We start from the raw sequence: 21,620 nt of genomic DNA on the forward strand, positions 1-21,620 counted from the left end.
TCTGAAGGTGTCTCCGATGAGAGGAATCCGCAGATTTAATGTCAAAGGGAAGTTAGCACCTCGGTATGTGGGGCCATTCAAGGTGCTGGAGCGGAAAGGCGAAGTTGCTTATCGCCTGGAGTTACCTCTCAGCCTCTCAGGAGTTCATGATGTCTTCCATATATCTCAGCTGAAGAGGTGTTTGCGAGTACCCGAGGAGCAGGCACCCCTGGATGGAGTAGATGTCCAAGAGGATCTGACTTATACTGAGCATCCGGTGAAGATTCTGGAGACATCAGAGAGGGTTACTCGAAACAAGCGCATCAAAATGTGTAGAGTTCAGTGGAGCCATCACAGTGAAGCTGAAGCTACTTGGGAGCGAGAAGATGAGTTGAAGAAGACATATCCAGATCTCTTTGCTAGCCAGCCCAGCTAAATCTCGGGACGAGATTTCTTTAAGGGGGTAGGGTCTGTAACACCCTAATTTTAAATTTCAGTATTTATTAATAAATTAATTGGCTTTAGTTAAATTTTCTAAGGTTTATTGTGTTTAGTTGGCATTTAAATCTAATTTTTGTTCAATAAATAATTAAAATCCATCATAGGTTAATTTTGTTGTTGCATCATGCTGGAGCATCTTTTCTTTTGTTGTGTGGTTAGGTTTTGAATTCAAATTAGTTTGAATTCAATTAGTTGTTTTGTTTGAATTAGAAATAGGAAAGGTAACCCAAGACCCAAAGCCCAACAAACCAGAACCCAGTCCAACCCTTTCACCCGGCCGGCCCAGCTCGCCCCCCCGTTCCTCCCTTCCCCAGCGCAGCGCTCCGGCCCAGCTCCCTTTCCTCCCCAGCCAGCTCGCCTCCCTGGTCATTTTGCGCTAGTATGGATGGCCGTAGCCCCGATAGCCCCTAGGACGCCACACGCCGGTGAGGCCTCGCCGCCTAGATCCGCCATGACCGCCGAACTCAGTGCTCTGAGCCTCCCCGGGCCCAAATAACCCCCCCAGGTGGACAACGCACATCGCGTACCCCCCCACGGTCAAACCGCAGGCCTAACCGTGCCCCGTAGCGGCCAATTTGGCCGATTTCGGCGATCCCCCGCCGCGGGAAATCTAACTCCGGTGGCGCGCCGCCGTTCCCCGTGCCCCTTCACTCCAGCCGTCGGATCCGCAACCAATGCACAAGATTAGATCGCGGCCATACTTGTTCTGAGCCGCCGGATCTTGATCCAACGGGCCATATCTGCGCGTACCCCTTCGGCCCGGCTCTTTTTCTAAAGAGACCCTGGGGTTTTCTTTATTCAACCCGTGGTCCAACTCTATTCAAAACTATTTCTAGTTAGGTCCGGTTTTTAACGAGTAGGACCCTGAGCTTTTCCCTATTAGAACCCGCCGTCCAGACCTGCCATTTTTGCACGTTAGACCCTGGAACTAAGGTTTAATTATGTTTAGACCCTCGGTTTTTGCAGAAAACCCCCTGAAACTTAGTTTTTGTCGCAAATAAGCCCCTAGAACTTGTTTTAGGCCTAGTTTATGCGTTTTAGCTCCGTTTTTAGCGTTCTTTATATCCACGCGATCGTTGTAACGAGTAGAACAGTTTAGACTTAGTTTTTCTTGCTGTTTTATTGTATTGATGTACTGTTTCTTAGTTTTTGTTAGTGTTTGCTCGTATGCTTATTTTCGTGCATTGTTTTGGCCATGTGTTCGTGAGTAGACGTTGATCCATTTGAGGAGCCCCAGTACCAGTACCAGGAGCAGCCGTCTTCCGAGCAGTTTGAGCAGCAGCCAGAGCAGTACGAGGAAGGCAAGTATAACATGAACATCCTATCACCTTTAATTACAATTTCATACTGCATTTTAATACTGTATGCCTATAAGGACATTCCTAGCCACTTTATATCCTTTATATATACCTTTGGGTTGCATTTTGGTTAGTTGTCCTAGGTTGCTGCGCTACAACATATTCTGGTCCTTTTTAATTAAATTGATTAATGGTTTACTTGAATTAAATTCTGAGTGTGGCACTCTGTGTGGCTTGAGTGGCTCACTTCTCGTTAAAATTGGTTTTGTTAGAAACATGGTTTAGGGGGCCAGCACGGTGCTTAGTGCTTGGTTGGCCACTCTCCATAAGGACCGGTTCATAGAGCGACAACCTGGGACAACAGCGCTACCACAAGACTGGAATGGGACGGTCTTGGCTTACTAATTAGGCCATTTTGGTTCGGGAGTAACTTACCGACGGGGCATGGGGGGTGGTGAGCTTCAATGGTGGCCAGGCTACGAGGCTGGTCTGTGTGTCTTGTACCCCCTCGAGGTGGTTACCATCGTTGCGGAGCCTGATTCCTTAGCGGTTACACCTTACCAACGTGTCCTTCGTAACGGCCTCGTAGTGAGTCGCTAGTCATCTCACCTAAGGAAGTGTGATGAACAACTGGCGTAGCTCACGACTTGTGGGTAAAGATGTGCAACCTCTGCAGAGTGTAAAACTGGTATACTAGCCGTGCTCACGGTTATGAGCGGCCCAGATCCTCCTTTTGATTAGTGAAGTTATCTCCTTCCGACGAGGGAGGTGCTTCTCGGGGTTACCTTGGTGGCTTGGTTTTGGTTTGGTTTCTCATTAGTGATATGATTAAACTTGATTAACTACTATGTAACTGGGTTAATGGTAATTCATCAACTCGTAGTAAATAGCTTTAATAAAATTTTGCCAACACTTAAAAGCTAATGCAGTTGAGTCAGCCAGCCTAGAGCCTCATAGTTTGTGTTATACTTGTTGAGTACAAGTTGTGTACTCACTCTTGCCTCTTCTCTACTTTTTCCTCTCGGATACGCTACTGCTGCTCAGTTCCTGCCGACGCGAGGGAGTTCGCTCAGCGCTACCAGGACTTCGAGGACTTCTAGGTGTTCGTCTCCCAGTCGACGTCCCTGTGGCGCCCTGCTTCAGCTTCGGAGAGCTTTATCGTATTTTGTACTTCGCTTCCGCTGTATCAGACATTTTTGTCATTAATGTAATAAATAACATTCGTATTCGCTTTATTATATCTTTTTACGTGATATGTGCTATGATATACTGTTCATTCTGTTGTATATACGTGTGACTTGATCCTGGCACGTATATGATTGCTCGGTTTATGTTCTTTTATAAACCGGGTGTTACACCTTTTCACGAGTTAGACCCCAGATTTAATCCTTAATTACGTTTTAGCCCTCGGTTTTTGCAGAAAAGTCCCTGGAACCCTGTTTTTCTTACAAATAAGCCCCTAGAACTTGTTTTAGGCCTATTTTATGCGTTTTAGCTCCGTTTTTAGCGTTCTTTATGTCCATGCAATCGTTGTAACGCGTAGAACAGTATTAGAGTAGTTTAGTGTGCTACTTTTATGTATTGATGTACTGTTTCTTAGTTTTTTGTTAATGTTTGTTCGTATGCTTATTTTCGTGCAATGTTTTGGCCATGTGTTCGTGAGTAGACGTTGATCCATCTGAGGAGCCCCAGTACCAGTACCCGGAGCAGCCGTCTTCCGAGCACTTTGAGCAGCAGCCAGAGCAGTACGAGGAAGGCAAGTATAACATGAACAACCTATCACTTTTAATTACAATTTCATACTGCATTTTAATACTGTGTGCCTATAAGGACTTTCCTAGCCACTTTATATCCTTTATATATACCTTTGGGTTGCATTTTGGTTAGTTGTGCTAGGTTGCTGCGCTATAACACACTTTGGTCCTTTTAAATTAATTTGATTAATGGTTTACTTGAACTTAATTCTGAGAGTGGCACTCTGTGTGGCTTGAGTGGCTCACGTCTCGTTAAAAAATGGTTTTTTTTAGAAACATGGTTTAGGGGGCCAGCACGGTGCTTAGTGCTTGGTTGGCCACTCTCCATAAGGACCGGTTCATAGAGCGACAACCTGGGACAACAGCGCTACCACAAGGCTAGAATGGGATAGACTTGGCGTAATAATTAGATCTTTTTGGTTTGGAGTAACTTACCTGCGGGGCAAGAGTAGTAAGCTTCAATGGTCCCTGCTCCTCCGGCTTGGTCTGTGCTTGGATTGCGCTCCTGTGCTTGTACCCCCGGAGGTGGGCCCCATCGTCGCCGACCTAACTCTCGCGGTTACGCCTTACCAACGAGATTCTTTTTAAAGGCCTCGTAGTGAGTCGCTGGCCATCTCACCTAAGGAAGTGTGATGAACAACTGGCATAGCTCACGACTTGTGGGTAAAGATGTGCAACCTCTGCAGAGTGTAAAACTGGTATACTAGCCGTGCTCACGGTTATGAGCGGCCCAGATCCTCCTTTTGATTAGTGAAGTTATCTCCTTCCGACGAGGGAGGTGCTTCTCGGGGTTACCTTGGTGGCTTGGTTTTGGTATGGTTCTCAGTAGTAGTATAATTAATTCTGATTAATTACCATGTAACTGGGTTAATGGTAATTCATCAACTCATAGTAAATAGCTTTAATAAAATTTTGCCAACACTTAAAAGCTAATGCAGTTGAGTCAGCCAGCCTAGAGCCTCATAGTTTGTGTTATACTTGTTGAGTACAAGTTGTGTACTCACCCTTGCCTCTTCTCTACTTTTTCCTCTTGGCTACGCTACTGCTGCTCAGTTCCTGCCGACACGAGGGAGTTCGTCCAGCGCTACCAGGACTACGAGGACTTCTAGGTGCTTCGTCTCCCAGTCGACGTCCCTGTGGCGCCCTGCTTCAGCTTCGGAGAGCTTTATTCGTATTTTGTACTTCGCTTCCGCTGTATCAGACATTTTGTCATTAATGTAATAAATAACATTCGTATATCGATTTATTATGTCTTATTCGTGATATGTGCTATGATATACTGTTCATTCTGTTGTATATACGTGTGACTTGATCCTGGCACGTATATGATTGCTCGGTTTATGCTCTTTTATAAACCGGGTGTTACAGAGTGGTATCAAAGCCATATCGACTGTAGGACGAAGCCTAGATAGAACTGGTCGAGTTTTAGGACTTCTTCTCTCCAATCCTTGTCTGCTGAAACTATTTTACTATTATACCCCTTGACTTCTATGACCTTTTACCCTTCTGCCTTGATTTTTCTCTCTGAAGAATAGTTTTCGTAGATTTGGCCTGAATCAGTCATCTGACCACCATGAGCATAGCTAGGTGACCTTTTTATAATAACACGATAGCACGTTCCTGCGACGCGTTGTGTTAGTCGAGTCATATGTTAAACTCGGCTAAGTCGTGAAAATTGTCTGCTTGTTACTATGCTACATGTTTGATTTGGATTTTTGAATGATTGCATAGTTTAGTAGCTAAATTTGTTTAAAGAAAATCAGTCTTAAGTTAAAGTTAATTAATTAATGAAATGAGTTAGATCGTTAGGGGGTAAAACCATCCACTCTATCCTCTCTACCTTATCGTGCTTTGGGTTTCTGTCTTGTTGAGAAGGAGGATAGCGCGAAGAGAAGGTGATATCCAGAGACTCACCGACGAGGACGTCGGTTTCTGTAAGGGGGTAGGGATGTGACACCCCGGCCTACAGTTAGTACAAGAGAAGTTGAGAATCTCTCAGACAAAACAGAAGAGTTATGCTCTAGTTCCTAGTTCCCTGATTTATGTAACACCTATCTGGAGTTATCAGCAGTAATGCCTGTGCAATGTTGTCTAAATAGGATAGAACCTTAAATAATGGAGCTTTTCTTTCTTCCTTGACCTTACCAATTTGTATTTCCTTTATCCCAGCTCAGATGTCGGCAGAACAAAAAGACCTTGGAGACAGTGCAATGGGTGATGGTGAGAAAACTTGCCAGTGTTGCCAATTCTATGGTGCTCCTTGTCGTCAAGTTCGTGCGACTGAAGATGAAGCCACAACTAAAAGGAACCAGAGGTTCTTCTCCGGTACAAAGAGAAAGATGCCTCATCAAGGGCAGCTAGCGGAGGATTCCCTTTTCCTTGACGGTCCATCGGTCGGAGAGCTACAGACCATGCCAAAGAGAAAGGATCCTAAGTGCTCTAGAGATACACAGGTCGAGAATCAAGCTCTCCATGATTATGTTGATGGGTTGACTATCACTATGAATGTGATCCAGCCACGCGGTCGCAAGGAGTCCAAAGAGCAAGCAGCAGAAATAATGCAAGATGTGAAGATAAGTTCACAGGGAGGTCAACGAAGTAGCGCCATTCACCACCACCGCATGTGCTACAAATGCGGGCAGAAAGGTCATTATGCTAAAAGTTGTCCAGCACCTCAGGCTCCACGGCAGGCAGGACAGCAGGGGCGCCCAGCCCAACCCAGGGCACCACGACAGGGGAAGGTGAACCACATGACGGCCAAGTCAGCTGCTGAGGCTCCTAATGTGGTTATTGGTACATTCATGGTCAACTCTTATCCAGCTATGGTGCTTTTCGATACCGGTGCTACCCATTCTTTCATTTCCAAGTCATTTGCAGAGCAGCATCGTATACCAATTTCTTGTATGAGGACAGCTATGATAGTTACTTCACCTGGGGGCCAGATACACACATGCTCTATATGCTCCAGAGTTAGAATTGTTATAAGGAGGGCAGAATTCTGCACTGGTTTGATCGTCATTGATTCCTCAGAGATAGATGTGATTTTGGGCATGGAGACCCTTACCAGATGGGGAGTCCGTATTGATTGTGCTCAGCGGACAGTTCACTTGTCAGCATCTGATGGCCAAGAGGTGACAGTCAGTGCTACAGAGCCTTATGGTTTTCTTCATCAGATGGAGGCTAGACCCACGGATGGTATTCGCGCGGTGTCTGAATTCCCGGATGTCTTTCCGGAGGACTTGTCAGAAGAAGGAAGAGAAGTTGATGAAGATATACCCGGATCTCTTTGCTAGCCAGCCCAGAATCTCGGGACGAGATTCCTGTAAGGGGGTAGGATTTGTAACACCCTAATTTAAATTCAGCATTTTATTAATAAATTAATTGGCCTTAGTTAAAATTTCTAAGGTTTATTGTGTTTAGTTGGCATTTAATCTAATTTTTGTTCCTTAATTAATTAAAATTTATCATAGGCTTAAATTTTTGTTGCATTCATGCTGGTGCATATGTTGTTTATTTTGGTTGAGTGCTAGGGAGTTTGAATTCAAATTTGTTTGAATTCAAACTTTGTTTGTTTTGGATTAGAAATAGAAAAGAAATAGAAAGAGAAAATAGAAAACCCAGCCCAACCCGAAACCCAAAACCCAACCCAGTCCGGCCCATCACTTCCCCCTTCCTTTTTCCCGAGCCCAGCCCAAGGCGGCCCAGCCTCTCCCCGCGGGCCAGCAACCTCGGCCCAACGCGCGCGCTCGCGCCAGCGCTGAAGCCCAGCTGCGCCCGCTTGGCCTCCCGCTCGGCCCAGCTCGCTCCGCAGCCCAGCCCCGCCTCAGTTGCTCGCCGCGCGCAACGCCCCGCCGCTGACCCGTGGGCCCAGCCTGCCAGCGTCGCGCTCGCCCCGTCTCGCTGCGCTGGGACCCCACCTGGCAGTGCCTTCTCCCTCCTCTCGCAACCGCCCCCGCGATCACCGCCGAGTTGCTCGCCGGCCTTCCTCTGGGCGCGCACGCCCAGATCACCCCGCCGCCTTATAAACGCCCCCTGCGGCCTCCCTGGACCCGTCCTCGCCTCCACCGCCGCCGCAAAACCCTAGCTCCGCCCGCCTCGCCTTGCTCTGCTGTGCAGAGCACCCTGCGCCTCCGAGCACCCGCCACTCCACCGCGCCTCCACCACCGCAGCTGGCGCAGGAGCTCCGCCGTGGAACCAAGAACTCCACCGAGCCCTCCTTCCACGACTTCGGCCCTGCGCGCGTGGGAATTTCCGAGGAGGAGCACCATCTCCGCCGCGCCGCCGGACCTCAACGCCAACGGACCCGGCGCCGCATCTCCGCCCGATTCCAGCCACGGTGAGCACTAGCCCTGTTTCCTCTCCCTGTTGCGCTAGGTCCTAGAGCTAGTAGGCCACCGCGGGGTCTGGAACGGCGAACGCCGCCGCTGGCGCCGCAGTTCGCCGTGGCGAACTCGCTGCAGCGCTCCGCAGCCCCGCGCAAGGCCCGCAATGGCTTGCCTTCGCTTCGCAGGCGCTCCCCGAGTCTTTTGCGCCCGGGTTTCCGCACCAGAACCGCCCGGAACCCACTTCGCCGGCGATGCTCCGCCGTGCACACCCGCCACCGCCGCCACACACGCCGTCCCGAACCCCAATCCACTTCTCTGAGCACATAGGTGTGTTACGCATGCCACGGGCAACATCCACGACCAAATCCCAGGCCGATCTGAGCCCGGAAGCCCCAGAAATGCCACACGCCGGCGATTCCCCGCCGCGGGAGCTCGCCGCCGGCGCGTCCCGCCGCCGCCTCGCGCCCCTTTGCCCTGGACCGTTAGATCCGTACGCAATGGCTCAGATTAGATTGAGTCTCCCTTAGATCTGAGCCGCTAGATCCCGATCCAGCGGCCAGATTTCCCCCGTACCGTTTCGGCTGACAATCTTTCTAAAGAGCCCCTCCTTTTGTTAGAAATCAACCCGCAGTCCTGTGCCTTTCAAAAATAATTACAGTTTGGCCCAAATTTTTGCACGGACCCCCCTGAGTTTTCCAGTAATAGAACCCGCCGTCCTGATGAGGCCTTTTCACGAGTTAGACCCCAGATTTAATCCTTAATTACGTTTTAGCCCTCGGTTTTTTGCAGAAAAGTCCCTGGAACCCTGTTTTTCTTACAAATAAGCCCCTAGAACTTGTTTTAGGCCTATTTTATGCGTTTTAGCTCCGTTTTTAGCGTTCTTTATGTCCATGCAATCGTTGTAACGCGTAGAACAGTATTAGAGTAGTTTAGTGTGCTGCTTTTATGTATTGATGTACTGTTTCTTAGTTTTTTGTTAATGTTTGTTCGTATGCTTATTTTCGTGCAATGTTTTGGCCATGTGTTCGTGAGTAGACGTTGATCCATCTGAGGAGCCCCAGTACCAGTACCCGGAGCAGCCGTCTTCCGAGCACTTTGAGCAGCAGCCAGAGCAGTACGAGGAAGGCAAGTATAACATGAACAACCTATCACTTTTAATTACAATTTCATACTGCATTTTAATACTGTGTGCCTATAAGGACTTTCCTAGCCACTTTATATCCTTTATATATACCTTTGGGTTGCATTTTGGTTAGTTGTGCTAGGTTGCTGCGCTATAACACACTTTGGTCCTTTTAAATTAATTTGATTAATGGTTTACTTGAACTTAATTCTGAGAGTGGCACTCTGTGTGGCTTGAGTGGCTCACGTCTCGTTAAAAGATGGTTTTTTTTAGAAACATGGTTTAGGGGGCCAGCACGGTGCTTAGTGCTTGGTTGGCCACTCTCCATAAGGACCGGTTCATAGAGCGACAACCTGGGACAACAGCGCTACCACAAGGCTAGAATGGGATAGACTTGGCGTAATAATTAGATCTTTTTGGTTTGGAGTAACTTACCTGCGGGGCAAGAGTAGTAAGCTTCAATGGTCCCTGCTCCTCCGGCTTGGTCTGTGCTTGGATTGCGCTCCTGTGCTTGTACCCCCGGAGGTGGGCCCCATCGTCGCCGACCTAACTCTCGCGGTTACGCCTTACCAACGAGATTCTTTTTAAAGGCCTCGTAGTGAGTCGCTGGCCATCTCACCTAAGGAAGTGTGATGAACAACTGGCATAGCTCACGACTTGTGGGTAAAGATGTGCAACCTCTGCAGAGTGTAAAACTGGTATACTAGCCGTGCTCACGGTTATGAGCGGCCCAGATCCTCCTTTTGATTAGTGAAGTTATCTCCTTCCGACGAGGGAGGTGCTTCTCGGGGTTACCTTGGTGGCTTGGTTTTGGTATGGTTCTCAGTAGTAGTATAATTAATTCTGATTAATTACCATGTAACTGGGTTAATGGTAATTCATCAACTCATAGTAAATAGCTTTAATAAAATTTTGCCAACACTTAAAAGCTAATGCAGTTGAGTCAGCCAGCCTAGAGCCTCATAGTTTGTGTTATACTTGTTGAGTACAAGTTGTGTACTCACCCTTGCCTCTTCTCTACTTTTTCCTCTTGGCTACGCTACTGCTGCTCAGTTCCTGCCGACACGAGGGAGTTCGTCCAGCGCTACCAGGACTACGAGGACTTCTAGGTGCTTCGTCTCCCAGTCGACGTCCCTGTGGCGCCCTGCTTCAGCTTCGGAGAGCTTTATTCGTATTTTGTACTTCGCTTCCGCTGTATCAGACATTTTGTCATTAATGTAATAAATAACATTCGTATATCGATTTATTATGTCTTATTCGTGATATGTGCTATGATATACTGTTCATTCTGTTGTATATACGTGTGACTTGATCCTGGCACGTATATGATTGCTCGGTTTATGCTCTTTTATAAACCGGGTGTTACAAGGGAGGGGAACCATGGCGGCAGCGGCCGTGGTGGCACCGCTGCAGGGCTCGACGGCAGCCCGGAGTTGGGGGGAAAAGGGGAAGGGGACCTCGGGGATTCTATTGAGCCCCTTACCTTGGGCAGAGGTGGCGCAAAGAGGCGGCTCCGCGGTGGCCGGCGAGGCTCGACGGCTATGGTAGGCGGTGGCGGCATTGGGAGCTCGGGAAGGAGGCGGGTGGTGGCTGAGGAAGCTGTGGTGCTCGTAGGCGAGGTGGAGGGCTTACTTATAGGCGTGGCAGGGTGGTGGAGCTGGCTGGGCGCGGGTGGAGGCCGGCGAGCGGTGCGGGGTGCCTTTAATGGTGTTTGGTGTCGCGACGCGGCGGCGACGCGATTCGCGGTGGACCAAGACGACGCGACGGCTCGGGCAGATCCTAGCGGCGCACAGGCACGTGGAGGGGCCGGATGTGGGGCTCTGCGTCGAGCAGAGCGGCATGAGCGGCGAGGCGGGGTGCTGTGTGGCCGGCGGCATCGCTGTGCGCAGCAGCAGCTCTCGCGGCGCGAGCAGAGGGAGGCAGCGGCGGTGGTGTGCGCGGGCTGGGCGCGCTCGACGCGCCGCGCGTGCGGGAGAGGAGAGAAGCAGGAAGAAGGAGGAGGGAAAATAAAAAGAAAAAGGGGAAAATAAAATGAAAAAAGAAAAAGGGAGAGAGAGAGAGATAGATAGATAGAGAGAGAGCACGCCGGCGGGATTCGCGGTCGGCGGTCGCGCGTGGCCGACAGGCAGCCGAGCGGTGCGGAAAGGGACGGCGGCGGGGAAAAAGAGGGAGGGGTACGGTCGGCGGAAAAAGGAGAAGAAAGGATGGAACGACGATTGAAGTCGGGTGTCGGGACGGCGAAAATTTCTAGGAAGGAATTAGGGTTTAGGGTTAATTGAGTTCAACAATTAAAAAGTTTTGAAAATTATTTTTAGCGCGTGTTTTAATTTGGTAGATTTTTCAGGATGTCACAAACCTACCCCACTTAAAATGAATCTCGTCCTCGAGATTTGCCTGGCTCCTAAACAGATGGGGTAACTCTTTCTTCAGGGCATCTTCACGCTCCCATGTGGCTTCTTCTACTCCGTGTCTGCTCCACTGAACCCTGCAAATTCATACTTCGGAGTTTCTTGTCCTTCTAGTGACAGTATCCAAAATCATGACAGGTACTTCCTGGTACTGAAGTTCTGTTTGTAGATCTATCTCTTCTTCTGGCACATGCTCTTTCTCCGGTACTCTCAAACATCTCCTTACCTGGGACACATGGAACACCGGGTGTATATCTGACATTCCTTCTGGTAGCTCCAGTCGGTATGCTATGGCTCCGACTTTCTTCAGAACTTGGAACGGTCCAATGTATCGAGGGGCCAACTTTCCTTGTACCTGAAATCTTCGAATTCCCCGAATAGGTGAAACCTTAAGGTAGACGAACTCTCCCGGGTTGAAGCTTATTTCTCGTCTCTTTTTTTTCTTCGTAGCTCTTCTGTCGAGACTGGGCGGCCTTCAGCTTTTCTCTAATCTCGGCCACTCTTTCCTCTGCTTCGTTTATGAGTGTAGGTCCTACTAAGGTACGTTCTCTGACTTCTGACCACATCAGGGGAGTTCTGCATTTTCTTTCATAAAGCGCTTCGAATGGTGACATGCCCAAGCTTGCTTGGTAACCATTGTTGTATGAAAATTCCGCATAGGGTAAACTCTTCTTCCAATCCTTGCCATAGGTAAGGACACATGCTCTCAACATATGTTCCATAATCTGATTTACCCTTTCTATTTGGCCATCCGTTTGTGGGTGATAGGCGGAGCTGAAATCCAATTTGGTGCCCATGGCTTTATGCAAACTTTTCCAGAACCTAGAGATGAATTGGGTCCCTCTATTTGAAACAATTCTGCTAGGCACACCATGCAACTTTACTATGTTTTCCACATAGATCTTGGCTAGCTTTTCTCCACCGTAATTGGTCCGCACGGGTATGAAATGAGCCGCTTTAGTGAGTCGGTCCACTATTACCCATATGGAGTCATGTCCTTTCTGTGTCCTGGGCAAACCCACTACAAAGTCCATTCCTATCTCATCCCATTTTCAAACCGGGATGGGTAGGGGTTGCAACAATCCTGCTGGCTTCTGATGTTCGGCCTTGATCCTTTGACAAGTATCACAATAGGCGACAAACCGGGCAATATCCGCCTTCATTCCCTTCCACCAATATTTTTGTTTTAAGTCCATATACATCTTAGTGGATCCTAGGTGGATGGAGTAGGCCGAGTTATGGGCTTCATCCATGATTATTTGTCGGAAGTCTCCTTCCTGGGGCACACAAATCCTATTTTTATACCATAAAGTTCCCTCATTATCCACTCTAAAATCCGGTGCTTTATTTTCTCCATTCTGCATTCGGATTTCCATCAAGTCCTTGTCCGAACTTTGGGCCTTTCTGATTTTATCCTCCAGAGTGGGTTGAATGTTCATCTTGCGAATGGAACCTCGAGGGACAATGTGCACATTCAATCGTGCCATCTCTTCCTGTAGATGGGCATACTGGGTCCATAAGATTTCCGGCTTAAAGCATCAGCTACCACATTAGCTTTGCCAGGGTGGTAATGAATTTCCACATTATAATCCTTAACCAGTTGTAACCACCTTCTTTGCCTTAAGTTCAAATCTGGCTGGGTGAAAATATACTTCAGACTCTTATGGTCGGTGTAGATCTCACACTTATTTCCAATTAGATAATGTCTCCAAATCTTGAGGGCATGCACTACGGCTGCAAACTCCAGATCATGTGTTGGGTAATTCTGCTCATGAGGCCTGAGCTGTCGGGAAGCATAAGCTACTACCTTCCCGTCTTGCATGAGTACACAACCCAATCCTTGTTGTGATGCGTCACAATAAATGACAAAATCCCGGTGAATGTCTGGTAGGGTTAGTACTGGGGCGGTTGTCAACCTTCTCTTCAATTCTTGAAAACTTCTTTTGCATGACTCTATCCAGGTGAATTTCTTATCCTTCTTGAGCAGCTCTGTCATGGGTCGGGCTATCTTGGAAAATCCTTCAATGAATCTCCGATAATACCCAGCTAACACAAGAAAGCTTCTGATTTCACTAACATTGGTCGGTTGCTGCTAGTTGGAGATTCCTTCGACCTTCTTAGGGTCCACTGCTACTCCTTCTGCAGTTAGAATATGGCCAAGGAAAGCTACTTTCTCAAGCCAGAATTCACACTTGCTGAATTTGGCATATAGCTTATGTACTCTCAGTTTTTCCAATACTACTCGCAGATGTTGCTCGTGTTCCTGAACACTCTTGGTGTAAATAAGTATGTCGTCGATAAAGACTATGACAAACTTATCTAACTCATCCATAAACACCTTGTTCATGAGATTCATGAAATAAGCAGGCGCATTGGTGAGTCCAAAAGACATTACCGTAAACTCAAACTGTCCGTGACAGGTGACAAAAGCTGTCTTTGGGATGTCGCTTTCTCTAATCTTGAGCTGAAAATATCCTGACCTCAAATCAATCTTGGAGAAGTACTTGGCTCCTTTTAGTTGATCGAAAAGATCATCAATCCTGGGGAGGGGGTATTTATTCTTGATGGTAACTTCGTTCAGTGCCCAGTAATCTACACACAACCTCATACTCCCATCCTTCTTCTTGACAAATAGGACTGGGGCTCCCCAAGGCGACGAGCTTGGTCTGATGAAGCCAATTCATTGTAGTTCCTCTAGCTGCTTCTTTAATTCCGCTAATTCAGAGGTTGCCATCCTGTAGGGTCTCTTGGCTATAGGAGAGGTTCCAGGGACAAGATCAATGACAAACTCTATATCCCTATCTGGTGGCATTCCAGGAAGTTCTTCAGGGAAAACATGTGGGTATTCGTTTACTACCGGGACTTCTTCCAAGGACTTGGCTTCCTTGCTAAACACCATTGGGTCAGATCCACTTCCCCGGGTATGGCAGGTCACTCGTACTCCTTCTGGGTTCGTTAGGCGTACCACTTTGTCAGAACAACCTATGAGACCATTGTGTCGGCTTAACCAGTCCATTCCAAGAATCACGTCTATTCCTTTAGACTTAAGTGCTACTAGGTCTGCTAGAAATTTTACCCCACTTAAATTGATCCTTACTCGTAGACAACCTAGTTGACACTTGATGTCACCTCCAGGTGTCCGGGTTAATAGGGGTGTTTTTAGTAGTACTATAGGTATATTGTGTTTTTCCACAAAACATGAGGATATTGTGACACCTCAGGTGTCAATACTTTTAAATCCAATCAATACACCTTAGTGAAAGTTAAAAGAAAAATTTGGGAAACTAATTCAAAGAGAAAGGACCAAATAAAATACAAATCATACAAAAGAAATTAAAGGAAAAAGAGAAAGGAGTGAAAAACTACTCAAATTTTAATTCAAAAATGTGCACAAAATTTTTGTTGGCTCATGAGAGGTATTTCAATTGACATGTGCTTAATTGAACTTCAGCCAAAATCAAGTCAAAAACTGATTAAAACTAAAGTCCTTTTGTGCAAATATGTAAATGTACCAATAGTTCAAAATGTGAGTTTAAAACGAAAATTTGCATAACACAAAAGTTGTAGATCTTGAAAAGTTATGCAAAAATGGTATTCAACACTTTCCCATTTGAGCCCTCCAAATAGGAGATAATTTTAGTTTACCGAGAGGTCCCTGAAATTTTCAGAAATCGCAAAAGAGCCCCTACCTCCATCTCTCTCTCCCGGCTTGCTCTGTTTCAGCCGCCGCCTGCCGTACGCCGCCGGTGGACCCGGGGAAACCTCTCCACGCCACCCCACCTGGCCCGCCCCTTGGCACCTCCTCGCGCGCACACGCGTCCCAGGCCGCTCCCGAGCCGCCACGACACCCCGGCCGGCGCAGCGCCGCTGCCTCCTCCGCCCGCTCGCCGTCGAGCCGCCCAGGACCAAATCAACCGCCCCCAGTCACTGCATTCCTCCCCCAGGAGCTCCTTGGCCTATAAAGACCCCCAGCACCCCACAGTCGCGCCCCTTCTTCCCCTTCTTCCTCCTCCCGCCGCTCCGCCATGGCCGCCGAGATCCAGCTCGCGCGGACCGGCTAGCCCAGCCCCACATTGCCCCCTCCGACCACCGCAGCAGCTTCGCCACCTCCCAGTTAAGCTCCACGCGCGCGGAATCGAATCCAAACCCCCTCCCGAAGCCGTTCCCCTTTTGCGCCGCCGCCGGCGAGCTCAAGCTCACCGCGGACCGGCCAGCTCCGGGGAAGACCGAGCCCGACAGCTACCCCAGAAGCATCCACGAGCTCACGCGGTGCTCGTGCGCGCCTTGTTCCCCTACCCCGAGCCCTCCTTCGCCTCCAGCGCCGGCGAACCGAACAACCGACCCGCCATCAACGCCGACGAGCTTGAACCTGTGCTCCAAACGCTCGAACGTCGACCAGGGTAGGTGTTCCTCGATCCTTTCTCCCCCACGCGCCTCCCCGTGGCAGCCCCGGTAAGCCCTGCACCGCAGAACACCACCGGCAAGATGCCACGGCGGAGAAGGCCGGCGAAGGACCCGGTTGTAATTTGTTTTTTTCGTTTAAGGGTGTTTCTGCAAGTTTTACAGTGTGTAACACCCTAATTTAAATTTCAGTATTTATTAATAAATTTAATTGACTTTATTTAATTTTCTAAGGTTTATTGTGTTTAGTTGGCATTTAATCTAAATTTTGTTCCTTAATTAATTAAAATTTATCATAGGTTTAAATTTTTGTTGCATTCATGCTGGTGCATAATTTGATTTGAGTGTGGTTTGAATTCAAATTCAAATTTGAATTCAAACTTTGTTTGAATTAGATTTAGGAAGAGGGAAATAGAAAAGGGATCAAACCAAACCCAGCACAGTCAGCCCACCAGGCCCCCTCGGCCCGCGCACGGCCCACTCCCTCAGCCCGCACCTCCCTCTTCTCACTCTGGGCCCGCTCCCACCCCACGGCCCAGGTCCCCCTCTCTCCTTTGGCCCAGCCTCGCAGCCCGGCTCTTCCCCACGCCGGCCCAGACCGCCCCGCTCTCCTGCTCCGCTCACGGGCCGCTCTCACCCACCTGCGCGCCCGACCCCACCTGTCGGCTCCGCCTTCCCCGTCGCGCCGCGCAGCAACGCACTCCCGTGATCTCCGGCCGAGATCCCCGGCGAGCCCCGCGCCCGAATCCCGCCCGAGATCCCTGGTTTCCCCTTCTTAAACCCAGCCGCACCCCCCTGCGCCGCCATCCCACCCCGCAGCGCAGCCCAAACCTTAGCCTAGCGCCGCCACGACGTCGGATCCACGCCGGTGAGCCCCTGTTTCGCCTCAATTCATCACCTCCGGTGATCACCGGACTAATTCGGCTTTGGACCGCCCTCGCAGGACCCGCACGGACCCCCTCCGGCAGACCCAGCGCCTGGAGCACCCCCTTACCAGCCCCGCCACCGAGCTCGGCGCCGACCCGCCGCTTGGCCACCGCCGACGATCTCCCTGCACGGTCTCCCCGTCCGAATCCCAGCATTGGTAAGCGCCTCTAAGTCTCCGCGTTTCTTTTGCGCTAGATTTCGGGAGCTGTAGCCCACCCTGGGGGCCCGAACATCGCACGCCGGCGAGTTCCCGGCGCCCAGGTCCGCCCGCACCTCAGTCTCGCCATGGCGAGGTCGCTGCAGTGCGCCATAACCCCACACCGGTCTTGCCTAGTCACGCCTTGGTCACGTGCACACTCACTGACCCGAGTTTGAGCCCAGCAGGGTGCAACCGCGCGTGCGCCGGCGAGCGCCGCCGCACAAAGCCACCGCAGCGGTCGCACCCAACCCTCCAAGCCTCCCCGAACCCCACCAACGCCCCTGGTGAATCGCGCATGGCCTAGCGAACCTTCCCGATCCGAGAGCTGGTTGATTTGACCCCGGGAAGGCCGATTTCGGCCTACTCCGGTGAGGCGCCGCCGCGGGGGCTTCTGCTCCGGCGAGCCGTTCCGCCGTCGCGCGCCAAGAGCCCCTTCGTCCGTCCGATCCGAAGCCTAGGGCCCAGATTAGATCGTGGTCCACCCTGATCTGATCCGTCAGATCCAGATCCAACGGCCGAGGATCGCGCGTACCGGTTCGCCCCGCACTTTTGCTAAAGAACCCCTGAAGTTTTCTACAATCAACCCGCGCTCCATAGCCTTTGAAAAATAATTACAGTTTAGTCCCGTTTTTAGCACAAAACCCCCTGAGCTTCTTTAAAATGGAACCCGCAGTCCAGCCCTGACCTTTTTGCGCGCTAGACCCTGGAACTAATGTTTATTTACATTCTAGCCCTCGGTTTTAGCAGAAAAGCCCCTGGAATCCTGTTTTTCTTACAAATAAGCCCCTGAACCTTGTTTTTAGCCTAGAATACGCGTTTTAGCTCCGTTTTTAGCGTTCTTTATATCCACGCGATCGTTGTAACGCGTAGAATAGTTCTAGAGTAGTTTTGTGCGCTGTTTTTATGTATTGATGTATTGTTTCTTAGTTTTTGTTAGTGTTTGTTTGTATGCTTATTTTCGTGCATTGTTTTGGCCATGTGTTCGTGAGTAGACGTTGATCCTTCTGAGGAGCCCCAGTACCAGTACCCGGAGCAGCCGTCTTCGGAGCAGTTTGAGCAGCAGCAGGAGCAGTACGAGGAAGGCAAGTGTAACATGAACAACCTATCACTTTTAATTACAATTTCATACTGCATTTTAATACTGTATGCCTATAAGGACTTTCCTAGCCACTTTATATCCTTTATATATACCTTTGGGTTGCATTTTGGTTAGTTGTGCTAGGTTGCTGCGCTATAACACACTTTGGTCCTTTTTAATTAATTTGATTAATGGTTTACTTGAATTTAATTCTGAGAGTGGCACTCTGTGTGGCTTGAGTGGCTCACTTCTCGTTAAAAGATGTTTTTTTAGAAACATGGTTTAGGGGGCCAGCACGGTGCTTACTGCCTGGTTGGCCACTCTCCATAAGGACCGGTTCATAGAGCGACAACCTGGGACAACAGCGCTACCACAAGGCTAGAATGGGATAGACTTGGCGTAATAACTAGATCTTTTTGGTTTGGAGTAACTTACCTGCGGGGCAAGAGTAGTAAGCTTCAATGGTCCCTGCTCCTCCGGCTTGGTCTGTGCTACGTGCTTGTACCCCTGGAGGTGGGCCCCATCGTCGCCGACCTAACTCTCGCGGTTACGCCTTACCAACGAGATTCTTTCTAAAGGCCTCGTAGTGAGTCGCTGGCCATCTCACCTAAGGAAGTGTGATGAACAACTGGCGTAGCTCACGACTTGTGGGTAAAGATGTGCAACCTCTGCAGAGTGTAAAACTGGTATACTAGCCGTGCTCACGGTTATGAGCGGCCCAGATCCTCCTTTTGATTAGTGAAGTTATCTCCTTCCGACGAGGGAGGTGCTTCTCGGGGTTTACCTTGGTGGCTTGGTTTCAGTTTGGTTCTCAGTAGTTTCTTAATTAATTCTGACTAATTACTATGTAACTGGGTTAATGGTAATTCATCAACTAGTAGTAAATAGCTTAAATAAAATTTTGTCAACACTTAAAAGCTAATGCAGTTGAGTCAGCCAGCCTAGAGCCTCATAGTTTGTGTTATACTTGTTGAGTACAAGTTGTGTACTCACTCTTGCCTCTTCTCTACTTTTTCCTCTTGGCTTCGCTACTGCTGCTCAGTTCCTGCCGACACGAGGGAGTTCGTCCAGCGCTACCAGGACTACGAGGACTTCTAGGTGCTTCGTCTCCCAGTCGACGTCCCTGTGGCGCCCTGCTTCAGCTTCGGAGAGCTTTTATCGTATTTTGTACTTCGCTTCCGCTGTATCAGACATTTTTGTCATTATTGTAATAAATAACATTCGTATTCGCTTATTTATGTCTTTTTACGTGATATGTGCTATGATATACTGTTCATTCTGTTGTATATACGTGTGACTTGATCCTGGCACGTATATGATTGCTCGGTTTATGTTCTTTTATAAACCGGGTGTTACAGAGTGGTATCAGAGCCATATCGACTGTAGGACGAAGCCTAGATAGAACTGGTCGAGTTTTAGGACTTCTCCTCACCAATCCTTGACTGCTGAAACTATTTTACTATTATACCCCTTGACTTCTATGACCTTTTACTCTTCTGCCTTGATTTTTCTCTCTGAAGAATAGTTTTCGTAGATTTGGCCTGAATCAGTCATCTGACCACCATGAGTTAGCTAGGTGACCTTTTTATAATAAAACGATAGCACGTTCTGCGACGCGTTGTGTTAGTCGAGTCTATTGCTCAAACTCGGCTAAGTCGTGAAAATTGTCTGCTTGTTATTATGCTACATGCTTGATTTGGATTTTTGACTGATTGCATAGTTTAGTAGTTTAAATTTGTTTAAAGAAAATCACTCTGATGTTAAAGATAACTAATTAATAAAATGAGTTAGATCGTTGGGGGTAAAACAGTCCACTCTATCCTGTCTACTTTATCATGGTTGAGTCTTTTTCCGCAAAGAGTTATCATATCCATCTGAATTTATCCCTGCAAAATCCTTACTCGTGAAATCTTTTGTTCAAATCAGATGGTGAACACCAGGAGCACCGGTTCAGGTTCTGGCCAGCAGCAGGGTCAGAACAACCAGGGTACCGGGATCCCGATGCCTCCGCCTTTAACTCCGGAGCAGTACTTCCAGCTCCAGATGCAAATGATGGCTACCCTGAACAACACCGTTCAGGCTCTTCAGCACGCTCACACTCAGCCTCCGCCTCCTCCACCGCCGCAGCCTCGCGACAGGCGTGCTGAGTTCCTGAGGGGTCACCCGCCGACGTTCTCTCACACGTCCGACCCTCTCCAGGCTGACGACTGGCTCCGTGCAGTGGAGCGTCAGCTGGACATCGCCCAGTGCGATGACCGTGAGCGCGTCTTGTACGCAGCAGGACAGCTGCGAGGGGCAGCTTTGGACTGGTGGGAGTCCCACCCAGTTCACGACCGCGAGGCTCTCACTTGGCTCCAGTTCAGGGAGCGTTTCCGCAGCCACAACGTCCCCGCGGGCGTTATGAAGATGAAGCAGAAGGAGTTCCTTGCACTGAAGCAGGTAATCTTAAGTATAATCATTCAGCGTTTTCTTTTGAGCTAATGCCCTTGTTCTATCCTTATGAATCTTGAGTTAATCTTCCGATATCTATCTGTCTTTGTCAATTCAGGGGACTATGTCGGTCACGGAGTATCGTGATCGCTTTCTTCAGCTGGCACGCTACGCCCCTGCCGAGGTTGCGGATGACCGCAAGAAGCAGGAGCACTTCATGGAGGGTCTTGAGGACTACCTCCAGTACGCGCTGCTCAACCTCCGCTTCGACGACTTCAACCATCTGGTTGACAGTGCGCTCAACACTGAGCGTAAGCACCTGGAGATGGAGGACAAGAAGAGGAAGATTGTCCCCGTTGCTTCCGGCAGCAACACTCGCCCCCGACTCCAGCAGCCCCAGCAGTACCAGCAGCAGTACCGGCCTCCTCAGCAGTACCAGCAGAGGCCACCGCAGCAGTACCCGCCTCGACAGCAGCAGGCAGGTCAGGGCCAGAGGTTACCGGCACCTCCGGCTCGTGCTCCACCAGCTCCGCCAGCACCGCAGGCTCCACGTCCGGCAGCTCCTACCGGACAGCAGGCTCAGGGACCTCCTCGCACCTGTTTTCCCTGCGGCCAGCCGGGGCACTACGCCAACGCTTGCCCCCGGAAGGCGCAGGCGGGACAGCAGGGGCGCCCAGCTCAGCCCAGGGCGCCAACACAGGGCAGGGTGAACCACGTGACGGCCGAGTCAGCGGCCGAAGCTCCCAACGTGGTTATTGGTACGTTCATGGTTAATTCATATCCAGCTACAGTGCTTTTTGATACTGGTGCTACGCATTCCTTCATTACTCAGTCTTTTGTCGAGCATCATGGTATTCATACTAGCACATTAAAGAGGTGCCTGTTAGTATCTTCACCGGGAGGACAGTTGAGGTCTCACACTTACTGCCCGAGAGTCAGTGTTTCTTTGAGGGGAGTAGAGTTCTGTACTGATCTGATGGTGCTAGACACCAAGGGCATTGATGTCATTCTGGGAATGGAGACTCTGGCCAAATGGGGAGTTCGTATAGATTGTGCTCAGAGGACAGTCTTGTTATCAGCTTCCAGCGGCCAAGAGGTTGTTATCAGTGCAGTAGAGCCTTCTGGATTTCTTCATCAGATGGAGGCTAGACCCACGGACGGTATTCGCGTGGTGTCTGAATTCCCGGATGTCTTTCC

The sequence above is a fragment of the Panicum virgatum genome, chromosome 1K, assembly GCF_016808335.1.
Source record: "Panicum virgatum strain AP13 chromosome 1K, P.virgatum_v5, whole genome shotgun sequence".
NCBI lineage: Eukaryota > Viridiplantae > Streptophyta > Magnoliopsida > Poales > Poaceae > Panicum > Panicum virgatum.